A 12,890-nucleotide genomic window follows, 5' to 3' on the forward strand; every position below is an offset into this window, starting at 1 on the left:
AAAATGGATCAAAGACTTAGTAATCATACCAGAAACACTGAAACTGCTAGAAGAAAAAGGGGCAACATTTCAACATATTGGCACACGCATCCATTTCCATCAAAAGATAAAGAAACTGTGGTATATGTATACAATGGAATATTATTCAGCATTAAAAGAGAATAAAATTGTGGTATTTGCAGATAAACAAATGGAGATGGAGAATATTATGGTAACCAATGTAAGCCAATCCCAAAAAACTAAAGGCCAAATGTTTTCTCTGATTAGTGGATGCTGATTTATGATGGTGGGGGGGCATGGGAAGAATGGAGGATCTTTGTATTAGGCAAAGGGTAAGGTGGGAGGATTTATGAGTGTAGGAAAGATGGTGGAATAAGAGAGACATCATACCCTATGTACATGTTTGCACAAATGGTGCATCTCTACACTGTGTACAACCAGAGAACTGAAATGTTATGCTCCATTTGTGCACAATGAATTGAAATGCATTCTGCTGTCATGTACAACTAAGTAGAAAAAAATTTTAAATTTTTTTTAAAAAAAGAAATTCAAGAATACCTCAGAAGACTCAAAGACATACCATGTTCATAGATAAGCAGAATTAATATTGTTAAAATAGCCATATTACCTGAGGAAAAAAAATCAACAAAACAATTTCATTTACAATATCCTCAAAAGAAACTAACAAAACGAAAATCAATACCTGGGAATAAATTTAACTAAGGAGGTAAATGACCTCTATTAAAAAAATAAGAATGCTGAAAAAGAAGTTGAAGAGGCCCTTAGAGGATGGAAAGACATCCCATGTTCTTTAGGCAAAATTAATATTATCAAAGTGGTTATAATACCAAAAGCAATCAATAGATTTAATGAAAGCACCATCAAAATACAAATGATATTCTTCACAGAACTACAAAAAATTCTAAAATTCATTTGGAGGAATAAAAGGCACAGAATATCAAAAGCAATCTGGAGAAATAAGAGCAATGTTGGAGGCATCACAATACCTGACCTCAAATTATAGTACAGAGCTATAGTAACAAAAACAGAATGGCATTGTAATAAAAACAGACATTAATACCAATGGAATAGAATAAAAGACACAGAGAAAAATCCACAAAGATACAGTCATCTGATACTTGACAATGTTATCCAAAATATACATTGGAGAAAATGTAGTCTTTTCAACAAATGTTTCTTAGAAAACTCAATACCCACATATAGAAGAACATAACTAACTAGATCACTACCTTCTACCTTCTCAAAAGCACCTCAAAATGGATCAAAGACTTAGTAATTATTCCAGAAACAATGAAACTGCTAGAAGAAAAAGGGCCAACATTTCAACATATTGCCACATGCATCAACTTCCTTAATAAGCTTCCTAAAACTTGAAAAATGAAACCAAGAACTAATAAGTGGGATGGCATCAAATTGGTTGACAATTGTTTCCTTTTATAACTTAATTATCTCATTCCAAGCCATCTTGGATTTTATAATCTTGAGTTGAAAATTCAGAAGTAAGTCTTTTTGGTTAACTTTAAATGTGACCTGAGGTTTTTCTCTTACAGATTTTAATATTCTATTCTTATTTTCTACGTTAGGAATTTTGATGTATCATAAAGAGTTTCTTTTTTGATCTCATCTATTTAGAGATATATATATATCTCCAAATATATATATATATTCATCTCATTCCTAAGGTTTGGACATTTTTCTGCTATTATTTCACTGAAAATATTCTAATGCCATCAGCCAGTATCTCCATGACTTCTTCAATCCCAATGACTCTTAAGTTTAGTCTCTTAATGTTGTCTCAGAGTTCCTATATATATATTTGTTTTAATTAGGTATACATGACAGCAGGATGCATTTTTATTCATTGTACACAGGTGTAGCACAACTTTACATTTCTATGGTTTTATACAATGTAGCGTCGCACCATATGTGCAGTCATAAATTTGCTCCCAAAATGTAGGCTCTCTTCAACTCATTGATTGCTTCTTTTGCTGAGAAGAAGCTTTTTAGTTTAGTAGGGTAATGATGTCCATCTTATTCCATCATCTTTCCTACCCCCATACCCCCTCCCCTTTGCCCTATCAAAGTTCCTCCATTTTTCCCATGCCCCCCCCAATTATGAATCAGCATCTCAGCATCCTCTTATTAGAGAGAACATTCAGCCTTTGGTTTTTTGGGATTGACTTACTTTGCTTAGCATGATATTATCCAACTCCATCCATTTACCTGCAAATGACATAATTTTATTCTCTTTTAATGCTGAGTAATATTATATTGTGTGTATACACCACAGTTTCTTTATCCATTCATCTATTGAAGCCATCTATGTGGCTTCCACAGTTTAACAATTGTGAATTGAACTGCTATAAATATTGATGTGGTGTGTTACTATAGTATGCTGATCCTTTGGGTATAGACCGAAGAGTTGGATAGCTGGGTCCAATGATGGTCCCATTAGACTTGCTTTGTAGCATAACATATGGTCTATTTTGGAGAAGAACCCATGTGCTGCTAAGAAGAAAGTGTATTCACTCATTGATGGATGGAATATTCCATGTATATCTGTTACTTCCAATTTATTGATTGTATTATTGAATTCTATAGTTCTTTGTTTAGTTTTTATTTGGAAGATCTATTCAGTGGTGGAGAGGTGAATTAAAGTCACCCAGTATTATTGTGTTGAAAAATCTGGGTTGAAAAAATCTGCTGAGATACAAATTGGTCTTCTCCTATATGTGATTTGATTCCTCTCTCTTGCGGCCTTTAAGATTCTATCCTTATTCTGCATGCTAGACATTTTAATTTTAATGTGCCTTGGTGTAGATCTGTTGTAATTTTGTATATTTGGTGTCCTGTAAGCCTCTTATATTTGATTTTCCAATTCATTATTCATGTGTGGGAAATTTTCTGATATTATTTCATTGAAGAGATTGTGCGTTCCTTTGGTTTAAATCTCTGTGCTTTCCTCTATCCCAATAATTCTTATATTTGGTGTTTTGATGCTATCCCATAATTCCTGGATGTTCTACTCATGGTTTCTTCTCATCTTCACTGTGTGGTCAGCTTCATTTTCAATATTTCAACTTTGTCTTCATTATCTTACATTCTGTCTTCCAAGTGATCTAGCCTGTGGGTGATGCTTTTTATTGAGTTTTTTTATTTGGTTTATTGTTTCCTTCATTTCAAGGATTTCTGATTCATTTTTCTTCAGAATCTCTATCTCTTTTTTGACGTAATCTTTTGTTACCTGTATTTGCTCCTTTATCTCTTTGTTGGTGTGGTCAATTTTTGCCTGTATTTGCTCATTTACGTCTTTCTTTAATTCACAGATCATTTTAATTATGTATATTCTGATCTCCTTCTCTGACATTTCATCAACTGCACCATCCATGGATTCTATTATTGTAGTATCCTGGTTTGTTTGGGGCATTTTCTTCCATTTTTTTTTTCATGTTGTCTATGTGTCCTCCTTTATTGCAGTGCATATCTGAGGTATTACAGTTTCTATCCTATAATCTTATAGTTTCCATGCAGATTATCTGTACCTTACCTTGGTGTTGGGCTACCTTACCTCAGTGTTGAACACCCTGCCGGTGTCCTGAGATGGATGCTACTACAACTAAAGGTGGTGGTGGCAAGAGTGGAGGTAACTAGAGACAACAGTAGGGGTGTCCCAAGATGGATGCAACCTCTTTCAGAGATGGGGCTAAGAGGGTGGGCCTTACAATGACTTTGGGCTGCCTGTTCTGAGATGCAGCTGTCTATTTTCACAAGGTGGAGGCTACTGCATGAGGAGGCTATGGTGATGGCTGAGTGTCCCAAGACGGAGATAGGCTAGGCCTTGGCTCCCAGGTGGGTCCAGAGGGCAGTGCTGGGCCTACCTAGGCCTGGGCTTCCACAGGGGGTGAAGGAGGCAGTACTGAGCCAGGGCCTGAGCTCCGGAGTGGGCCTGCTGGTCAGTAGAGGCAGACCTGGGCCTAACCTCCTCCTGTATATTTTTACTGGGGTTTCTTTCTTTCTTTCTCTCTTATCTTCTTTCTTTACTGCTTACTGAATGTTCAAGTTTATGTACCCTATCTTCAAGGCCTAAAGTTCTGTTTTCTATATAATCTAATCTGTTGATACTTTCAACTAAATTTTTATTTGTTTTATTATCTTTCATTTCTAAGAGTTCTGATTGGTTTCCTTTCAGAAATTTTCTATTGAAATGGTCTTTAACCTCCTGTATTTGTTCTCTTGATTCATTCCTTAGATATTTTCATTCATTGATAAATTTAATAATCAATTTTTATAGTCTTTCTCTGAAATTTCAGCTTCTTCAATATCTGTGGGTTCCTTTGTCAAAGGATTATAAATTTAGTTGGGGGGGAGCTTTTTTACTGTTTTCCTCATGTATTCAAAGGTGCATCTGCTGCGATGGAGTCTTCTTCCTCTTTTATGAGAGGTCTTTTTGGTGAATGGTTATCTCTTTTGTAACAAGTCATATGTTGTTGTTACAATTTCTTAGCTTCAATGCATAGGTTTAGCATAATCCAAGTGTTAATTTTAACCTCTTATGCCTCTCAGTTTGCTGCAGCAGAACTGCTGATTTTATCCGCTCTTGGAGAGCTGCTACAACACTGTGGAATCCTCTGAGCCATTGTCTTAGAAATTTTTCTTTTTCTTTTTTTTTTTTCTGTAGAAGATGTCCATGAGTGGGACCTGAAGGACCTTCCAGCCATTCCTGCTTGAGGTCTGGTCTTTGGTTTGGGGTTTTGTATCCCCTATTATATGTGGTACTTGTTGAAGCTGAGCAGAGTTATTTTGAGTGTGAAACAAGATATGCTGTCTTTGGCTGGGTTGTGCATGTTGCTCAGCATCAGGGTCTCTACCCTATGAATGCATAGTATCCCACATACTTCCTAGCACCTCTCATAAAAGGGAAAGATAAACAACAGCAGCAAACAATATATGGCATTCAAATAAATGCCCAGTGCCTGCTGTGACATCCACAACACTAATCACCACAAAAAGAGGAATGGAGGGACCAGCAAAAAACAATACCAAAAACAACATACATTCATGAATTAGATCTAGCATTAAAGTAAACAGCAGGTATCAACTCTACCACCCATAGCAACTAATACCCACAACAACATGAATGGTGGGGGCAGAATTTTTATAAAGTAAATAGTTCTAAAAGATGGTACAATTACAGTTATTCAAGAAAAAGACAATGGGATAGGAAGGTAAAAATAAGTTTAAAATATTCAAAAAGATACCTAGGGAAAGCAGAGGAGAGGTAGCAAGTGACACTATAAAGAAGGGGAGAAAAAAATAAAATAAAATAAACAAATATAGAACAAAAGAATTAGGCTGTTGAAGAAGAAAAGAGAGAAAGAGAAATAACAGAAGCAAAAATATAAAATCAAACCAACACAAGCAAAACAACTTACTATCAAATAAAAAGAAAAGAAAGAATACCTTGGTGAAAAAAATAATTAAAAACAGAAAAAAATATGTATAAGTATGTATATCTATGCCCTGTGAACCAATTAGAAGAAACCACACACACACACACACACACACACACACACGGAAAAAGAAAACATTTCTTAATGAAAAATGAAGTGTTTCTCTCCATTGAGGTGGTCAGAACTGTTGACAAACATGGTTGTTCATTAACTATGCCAGACTTCCCTTCTTTCCCTTTCTTCTTGGGCTATATGCCCCTTAGAGACAGCCAGGGCTGGAGGTTCTTAAACCAACCTCTTTGTGTTGCTCACCAAGCTGCCAGCTGAAGTGGCCTAGAACCTGAGCTGGTTGAAACAGCTCTCAGCTTCCCATCTCACCAGCAGAAGGCAGGGTGGAAGGGAAGGACTGTCAACTGGAGTTTTATCTGGACAGACTAGATCAATGCACTCCTGGGTAGGGCTGATGCAGGGTTCTAAATGGGAGGTGCTGGAGACAGGGGTTCAGCTCTGATCAGACTTTTGAACTTCCTTGGCGGGTGTCTGTTCTTGAGAGATTAGATCAACACTTCTTAGGGCCAGGCAGATTCCCATCTCTACTGGGCATCTGGATCTCAGGGGTCTCCCAAAATCTCCATTCATAGGGTAAGGTAATCAATCCTCCATAGGACTCCACTGCTCATAAATGTGGTCTTCCCAGGATCAACGCTGAGTACAAACATGCCCACCTGTCCAGCTTCTGCACCCTCCCCTGCTAGTCTTGTGAACAACCAGACCCAAAGGGCAAGTGGTCTACAATATCCACAAGCTGAATCCCCCTGGGCTCAATCCTCACTGTGTCCATTTCTATCACGCCCCACCAGGCACACTCTAGGTGTTTACCCAGCAGGTGATTACCAGGGCAATATGACAATGCTTGCTATGATCTCCCAGGCTCCTGCAGCAGCAAGCCACTGCTCTTCAAACTAGTTTCCTTCCTCAGCTCTCCCTCCATTCACCAGCTGAGAAACAGAGAGCCTGCCTCAAATACCAGCCAACTATACAGACTCTGGTTCAGTTAAGTTCAGACTGCTTCTCCATTCCACAGGTTCTCCCATGCCACATTTGTTTACCATGCTTCTCTCTTTTTTGGTCTGGTTACTTCACCCCTCTGCAGTGAACTGGTACCACTGGACCCATTAGCTTGGCTTCAATCAGTTCTGTTCCCATCATCCCAATTTCTGTGTCTGTGTGACTCTCTGTCTGATATTGAATTCCAGTGAATTCCTTCTGTCATCTACCTCACTGAAAAGCAGCATATCTGTTGCCTGTATCCCAAGCCAAGGAATGACTAGAAAGTGCATATTTCCTCAAACCCACCATCTTTGATCTCCCCTTTACTCTTTTACAGTCTGTCTGCTGGTGACTAATTCTTGTAGTTTTTCTTCAGCTGACACTATCTTAATTTCCTCTTTACTCTAGAAGAATATTTTCATTCTATATAAGATTTTATGTTGACAGTTCTTTTCTCCAGCACTTGAGAAATACCACTTTGGGCCTCCATTGTTTCTCAGAATAAGTCACTCTCATTTGAGTTGGTTTTCCTCTATAGGTAAGGTAAAGTGTCTCTCACTACTTTCAATACTTTTCCCTTGTCTTTAGTTTTTCAAAAGTTTGGCTCTATTATGTCATGGTATAGATTTCTCTGGACTTATCCTATTTAGGATTCACCAAGTTTCTTAAGTCTGTAACATAAAGTCTTTTGCCAACTTTGGGGGCATTTTCAGATATTATTCAAGTACTTCACCAATCCTTCCCTCTTTCACCTCTCTTTCCAGAACCCACATGAAGGATTGCAAGAAATTCAGGTACAGTCCTGCACGTCCCTGTGTTTCTGATTTTTTTTAAGTTTATATTCTCTCTTTTGTTCAAATTGGATATTCCTACTATTATTTCTCTCAATTTACTGATTCTTTCCTCTGTTCTCTTTGAACCCAAGCAGTGAAATTTTTATTCGGTTATTGCATTTTTCAGTTTTAAATTCTCCATTTGATTCAAGTTTTCTTTTTCTTTGCTGAGATTTTTAAATATCATTGATGAGTTTCTTTCCATTTGTTTCAAGTACATTTATAATTGCTAGTTGAAGCACTTTATGATATCCCCTTTAATATCTTGGTAATATTAAATTCTAACATCTTTGCCATCTTAATGTCATGTTTTCCATTCAGCTTTAGACCTTACTCGTATTTGTCATGTGATGAATGATCTTTTTATTAAAATGTGGACATTTTGGGTAGCACTTTATGTGGTTTGGGATCTTATTTAAGCTGGATTGCTCCAACACCACTCTGGCAGGGGAAGAGAAGGTACCACTTCATTACTTCCAATTGGGAGTTTATGTTTCTATTTATATAAAAGTATGTGTGGCATGATGTCCCTCATTATTGGTCGGTGAGGTAGTAGTTTTGGTTCTCTTCTAGGCCACTGATGTTTCAGTGAAGGGGAGCTTGCACCTTGTTATTGCCATGTGAAGGGCTCCCTAGGTGGACTCCACTAAGAGCACATGGGAGAAAGAAGGTGCTTATTGCCACCCAGCAGGAATAATGTCCTAGCTTGCTATTCAGCCTCCTCTGACACTGCCATATCACATATGGGTTGGAACCCATTTGATATTCTAGGCTCCCCACTCATCCTTTACTAGTGTTGGTGGGGGGTGAGGCCATAGCTGTCCTGGTATTTGGCTACAGTAAAGCAGCTCTTGTCCTCCTAAGTCGTCCCTTTCCAAGTCCTTTGCCTAGAAAAAGCAGGCCTTTGTGGGAGCTGTTTTCATCAGTGCCTATCAGTGTCTCCAGATTGCTCATTTCTTTGTCTCTAATTCTGGAATATATGAAGTCAGAAGAACACACCAGGAACTTACTACCACATCTTTCCATGAGTCCTGAGGACTCTCCCTTGTCTGTCTTCTTCATCTCTCAGTATCTTCTTTTGTTATACACACACACACAAAAAAAAAAATCTTTTTTACTAAAATTGTTCATAATGGTTCTTCTCCAAACTTTATACCTCAACCATTATGAACAATTTCACTTTTGTGTGTGTGTGTGTGTGTGTGTGTGTGTGTATGGGTGGGGCTAAAGAGGCCAAGAATGGGAGGAGGTGATTCTACCCTCCACTGGGGATTTTTGCTGAACTTAGAAAATAGAATAGGGAAAAGTATGTCTACTCATCTTCCTGGAATGAAAAGTCTCTGTTCTAATATTTTCTGCTCGGATTTCATTTAGTTTGCACTTTGCACAATTATCAGCATGTTTTGCCATTGAGCAGAGGAAGCCTTAATAAAATTTCTGATAATAATTTCTGTTTAAAAATATTGGAGCCACAGACTCTGTGCCTTTTCCACATTTACTCTCTTCACATCAAATAATGAAATTGCTTTCACACATTCCTCAAATGCTTCTTGAGTGCTTAATGTATACCAGGCACTGTGTTTGGCTCTGGGTGTACAATAATGAACAGGTATTGTCTTGCCCTTGAGAAGTTTATGTCCAGCAGCAGAGACAAAGAAATAAAGTGACCTTTCAATATTCGGTATTACCACTCTGAGGAAGACAACCTGTGGGAGAGGCTTTTAGTCCAGGCTAGGGAGCCCCCAGAAGACATTAAAGATGAAAAGCCACCAGAAACCAATTCTTTATAACTCACATTTAAAGGAATTTACTGGAAGAGTTCTGGATGCAAACTTAACAGTGAAATAGGAGACTTATAAAGGGGCAGAAATCAAAGCAGCTGGGAAGAGAGAACCCAGGCACAATCTCTGAACCATAACACTCAGGTCCAAGCCCTACCTATGATGTGGAGGAATTTCCGTTTCTTTCCTCCTTACACTTCAAGTCCTAAAAAAAAAAAGGCATCTGATTGACCAGGTGAAGTCATAGCTCATCTGCCTGCTTTTACCAGAGCCACAAGTAAAAGGATTTAACTAACACCTTCCATGATAGGTGCCAGATATTTAGATTTACCACCGAACCAAGAAAATGCAAAGGGAAAAGGGGTTAGTTCTCCAGAAAGAAATCAGGACACTACAGGAAGGGTGAGTGAATGCTAAGCAGCCAAGACATGGCAAAAGTCCACAGCAATGGCTAAGCCAAGACTGATGGATGGGCAAGACTTTTCTAGTCCCAGAGTGGGGAAAAAAATTAAAAAGGCAGATTTAGGAAGACAAACCAGCATATGCAAAGTCTGGGAACAAGAGGAAGAATGGTGAATTTAGACAATTAAAGTAATTCATCATGTTGGTGTTGGAAGTATAGAATTTCTAGAAGGGTGGGGATAAAGAGGCCAAGAATAGGCAGAGATGATTATGGACAGGAGCAAGGTGATACTGAATCTTAAAGACAATGAAGCTGGGGATATAGCTCAGTTGGTAGAGTGTTTGCCTTGCATGCACAAGGCCCTGGGTTCAATTCCCAGCACCATTAAAAAAAAAAAAAAAAAGATAGTGAAGAGCTTAGAGTTTATTCCTGAGGATGTCAAAGTATTTATATAGAGTAATGTCATTTTAATTTAATTTTTGAGTAATGGCTTTGGCTTTTGCAATAATTCAGGGCTGAAAATAGCATGAGCCAAAATGATACTGAGTGGATGGAGAGAAGCGATTCTCTGGATTTGTGGAAGGAGGGAAAGAGGGAGTAAAAAAAAGGCAGGATGATTCCCAGTTTTCCATCTTAAGTAGCTACATGAATAAGGACATCATAAGCAGAGGAAAGGATTTACAGTAGAGGAAATGAGTTTATCTTGAGACATGCTGATTTTGAAGTAGATTGTTGAATATATGGCTTTAAAAGTCAGAGAAGAGATTTGAGCCAACGAGTTAAGTTAGGCAACCATCATTATATGGTCAACAAAGATACAGGTGAAAGGAAGAGCAAGCAGAGCAGGAAGAGATGAGACCCCAAGGAAACCTCAGGACATTAATACTTAAGGGTTGGATGCAGGAAAGCAGAAGCCTAAGAGAATGACAAGCTCAACAAGGTAAGAGGGAAACAGTGGGTGGTATCTGGAAGCCACAGCAGGAGAACTGACTGTTCTGCACAAGGAATCAGCTAGCAGTGTCGAATTTTGAGTAAAATAAGGAGGAGTAAGTGTCCACTTGATTTGTCAGCAAGGAGGTGACTGATGTGTACAAGGAGCATCAGAGGTGTGGTGGGACTACAGGAGGATGAACGGCAAAGAAGTATAAGGACACAGAGAGTCAGCGAAGCCCCATGGTGCTCAGCCATGATGCACATGAGAATCTGCTGCAGAGCTTTGAGCATTATTGATTTCTGGGCCCGTCACACAGAATTCAGATTTGACGGGACTAGAGTAAATTTATATGATGTATCAGTTTCCCATCGCTGCTATAACAAGTTGCCACAAATTTAGTGGCTTAAAACAACCCAAGTTTATTAGATTACAGCTTTGTAGACCAGAAGTCCAACAGGGGTCCCACAGGGAAAATTCTGTACATCAGCAGCTCTGTGGGCCTTTCAAGAGACCAAAGGCAGAATCCATTTTCCTACCTTTTCAGCTTCTAAAGGACCCTTTCCTCCATATTCCAAGCCAGTAACATTGAATCTTTCGGGACCTTTTTGTGTTGATTACATCTCCTTCTGACTCTCTTCTTCTGTCTCCCCTTTCCACTTTTAAGGACACTTGTGATTACACTTAGTGCCTATTACGAACCCTATTTTTTTTTTCTTTTTTGGTGGTACCAGAGATAGCCCTGAGGATAATCTCCCACCTTAAGATCCTTAACTTAATCACTTGGAAGGTGACAGATTGATGTTGGGATGTTATCTTAGTCTGTTCTATATTGTTAGTAACAATAACATGGCAAGTTTTAGAGAAAAGAACTTTAGTTTGACTCACTGGGTAAAAAAAAAAAGGCTTATTTTGGCTCATGGTTCTGGAGGTCCAAAGTCTAGGGCTTGCATCTGGTAATGGCTGCCAGAGTCCTGAAGTGGTACGGTGTATGTTTTGTATGTGTTTTCCATCTCCCCACTGCTTCTTATAGTCACAAGTATAGCAAGGACTTCACCTTGATAGCTTTATCTACCCCTAATTGATTCCCATCTCCAAACACCATAGTTGGACTAAGTTTCTACCCTATTCACATTTAACAATAGAGATTAAAGTGAGTTTGGAGAGGACAAACCATAGCAATTTTAGCTACCTTTGGAAAAATCATTATTCTGCCTTCTACCCATGAGTATAATCTTAAACACTCCTTTTGTTTCCTCTGGAAAAAAAAGGATTAAGCAACACTTGAAAGAAAGAGGGTATAATAATGAGGCTGATAAATATTTTCTTTGGTTTTGTTTTACAAAATAGGGTGTTTAGACACCTGTAATCCCAGCAGCTCAAGAGGCTGAGGCAGGAAGATGGCAAGTTCAAAGCCAGCCTCAGCAACTTAGACACTGTCTCAAAAAATAAAAAAGAGCTGGGAATGTGGCTCAGTGGTTTTATGCCCCTGGGTTCAATCCTTGGTCCCACAGAAAAAAAATAATAAGAGAAATAATGTAGACAAGCATTTTAATCCCTAGCTCCATTTTTCAGTGGAGTCTTAATAGTGAAATTATGTTGGAGAAGAACAATTTTTATTTGACACTCTCTAAAGCCTGCCCAGAGCTAACTCTTCTCCCCCTTCTTCCCTTATTTGAAACATGACATATTGTAGAAGTTTCCAAACCCATAGTTATAATTAAAAAGGCGAGCAAAAGATATGCAGTCGCATGCTCAAGGTGAGCCTGAAGATATCCAAACCTAGATTTATAGAAAATGAGCTTTTCAGAGGCTGAAACTGAAGAGGCTAATCTGAAATGAAACTCAATTTTCTCCAACACAGCGGCCTGAGGTTACTTGAGACAGGTCTTTTGTCAGCATAGGGGCCTCAGAAATGAAAGAGTGCAGAGATGATCAAATGCCAAGATTGCCATATTGTGCAGGGAAGGCGAGCATGTGTTTTGGTTGGAAGGAGGGAGAGTGTTCAATTAATCCTGAAATGTTTGCAAAAGCAAATGATGGGCAAAAAGAAAACTCAACTTGAAAGGGGAGTGAGTCTTTATGAAGGAACCATCTCCACCAGTCTGGCAGCTATAAAATAAACATGTCAGCAGCCAGGCCAGAGCATGGATAATTAGGAATGAGGAGCAGCACATGGACAGTTTTCATTAAAACCAAGGCAGCATAGCAGATGAGCAGGCCTCAGTGGTCTAGCACCATAGACTCAGAGGAGACAGGGCCGTGCTTCCCAGCCTTGCTGGCGCCCAGGGCCCAGCCGCTTTCCCTTCAAATAGGGGCCAGGATAGGAAGGTGTGTGTTTAGACTGTGCGAGCATCTGTCGTCACCTCAGTCTCCGGCCAGCAACAGGGGAACACAGGGATAGATTAATTAAGCCCCTTG

At 38.9% G+C, this 12,890-nt stretch overlaps 1 non-coding gene across 1 annotated transcript; it reads left to right on the forward strand.

Annotated features, from left to right (window-relative positions):
* Positions 1-9,852: 9,852 nt before the first annotated feature.
* On the forward strand, positions 9,853-9,925 carry Trnaa-ugc. The gene has a single exon. It is a non-coding gene; the product is annotated as a tRNA-Ala (tRNA).
* The last annotated feature ends 2,965 nt before the right edge of the window (positions 9,926-12,890 follow it).

The sequence above is a fragment of the Marmota marmota genome, unplaced genomic scaffold (assembly GCF_001458135.2).
Source record: "Marmota marmota marmota unplaced genomic scaffold, marMar, whole genome shotgun sequence".
NCBI classification, from domain to species: Eukaryota; Metazoa; Chordata; class Mammalia; order Rodentia; family Sciuridae; genus Marmota; species Marmota marmota.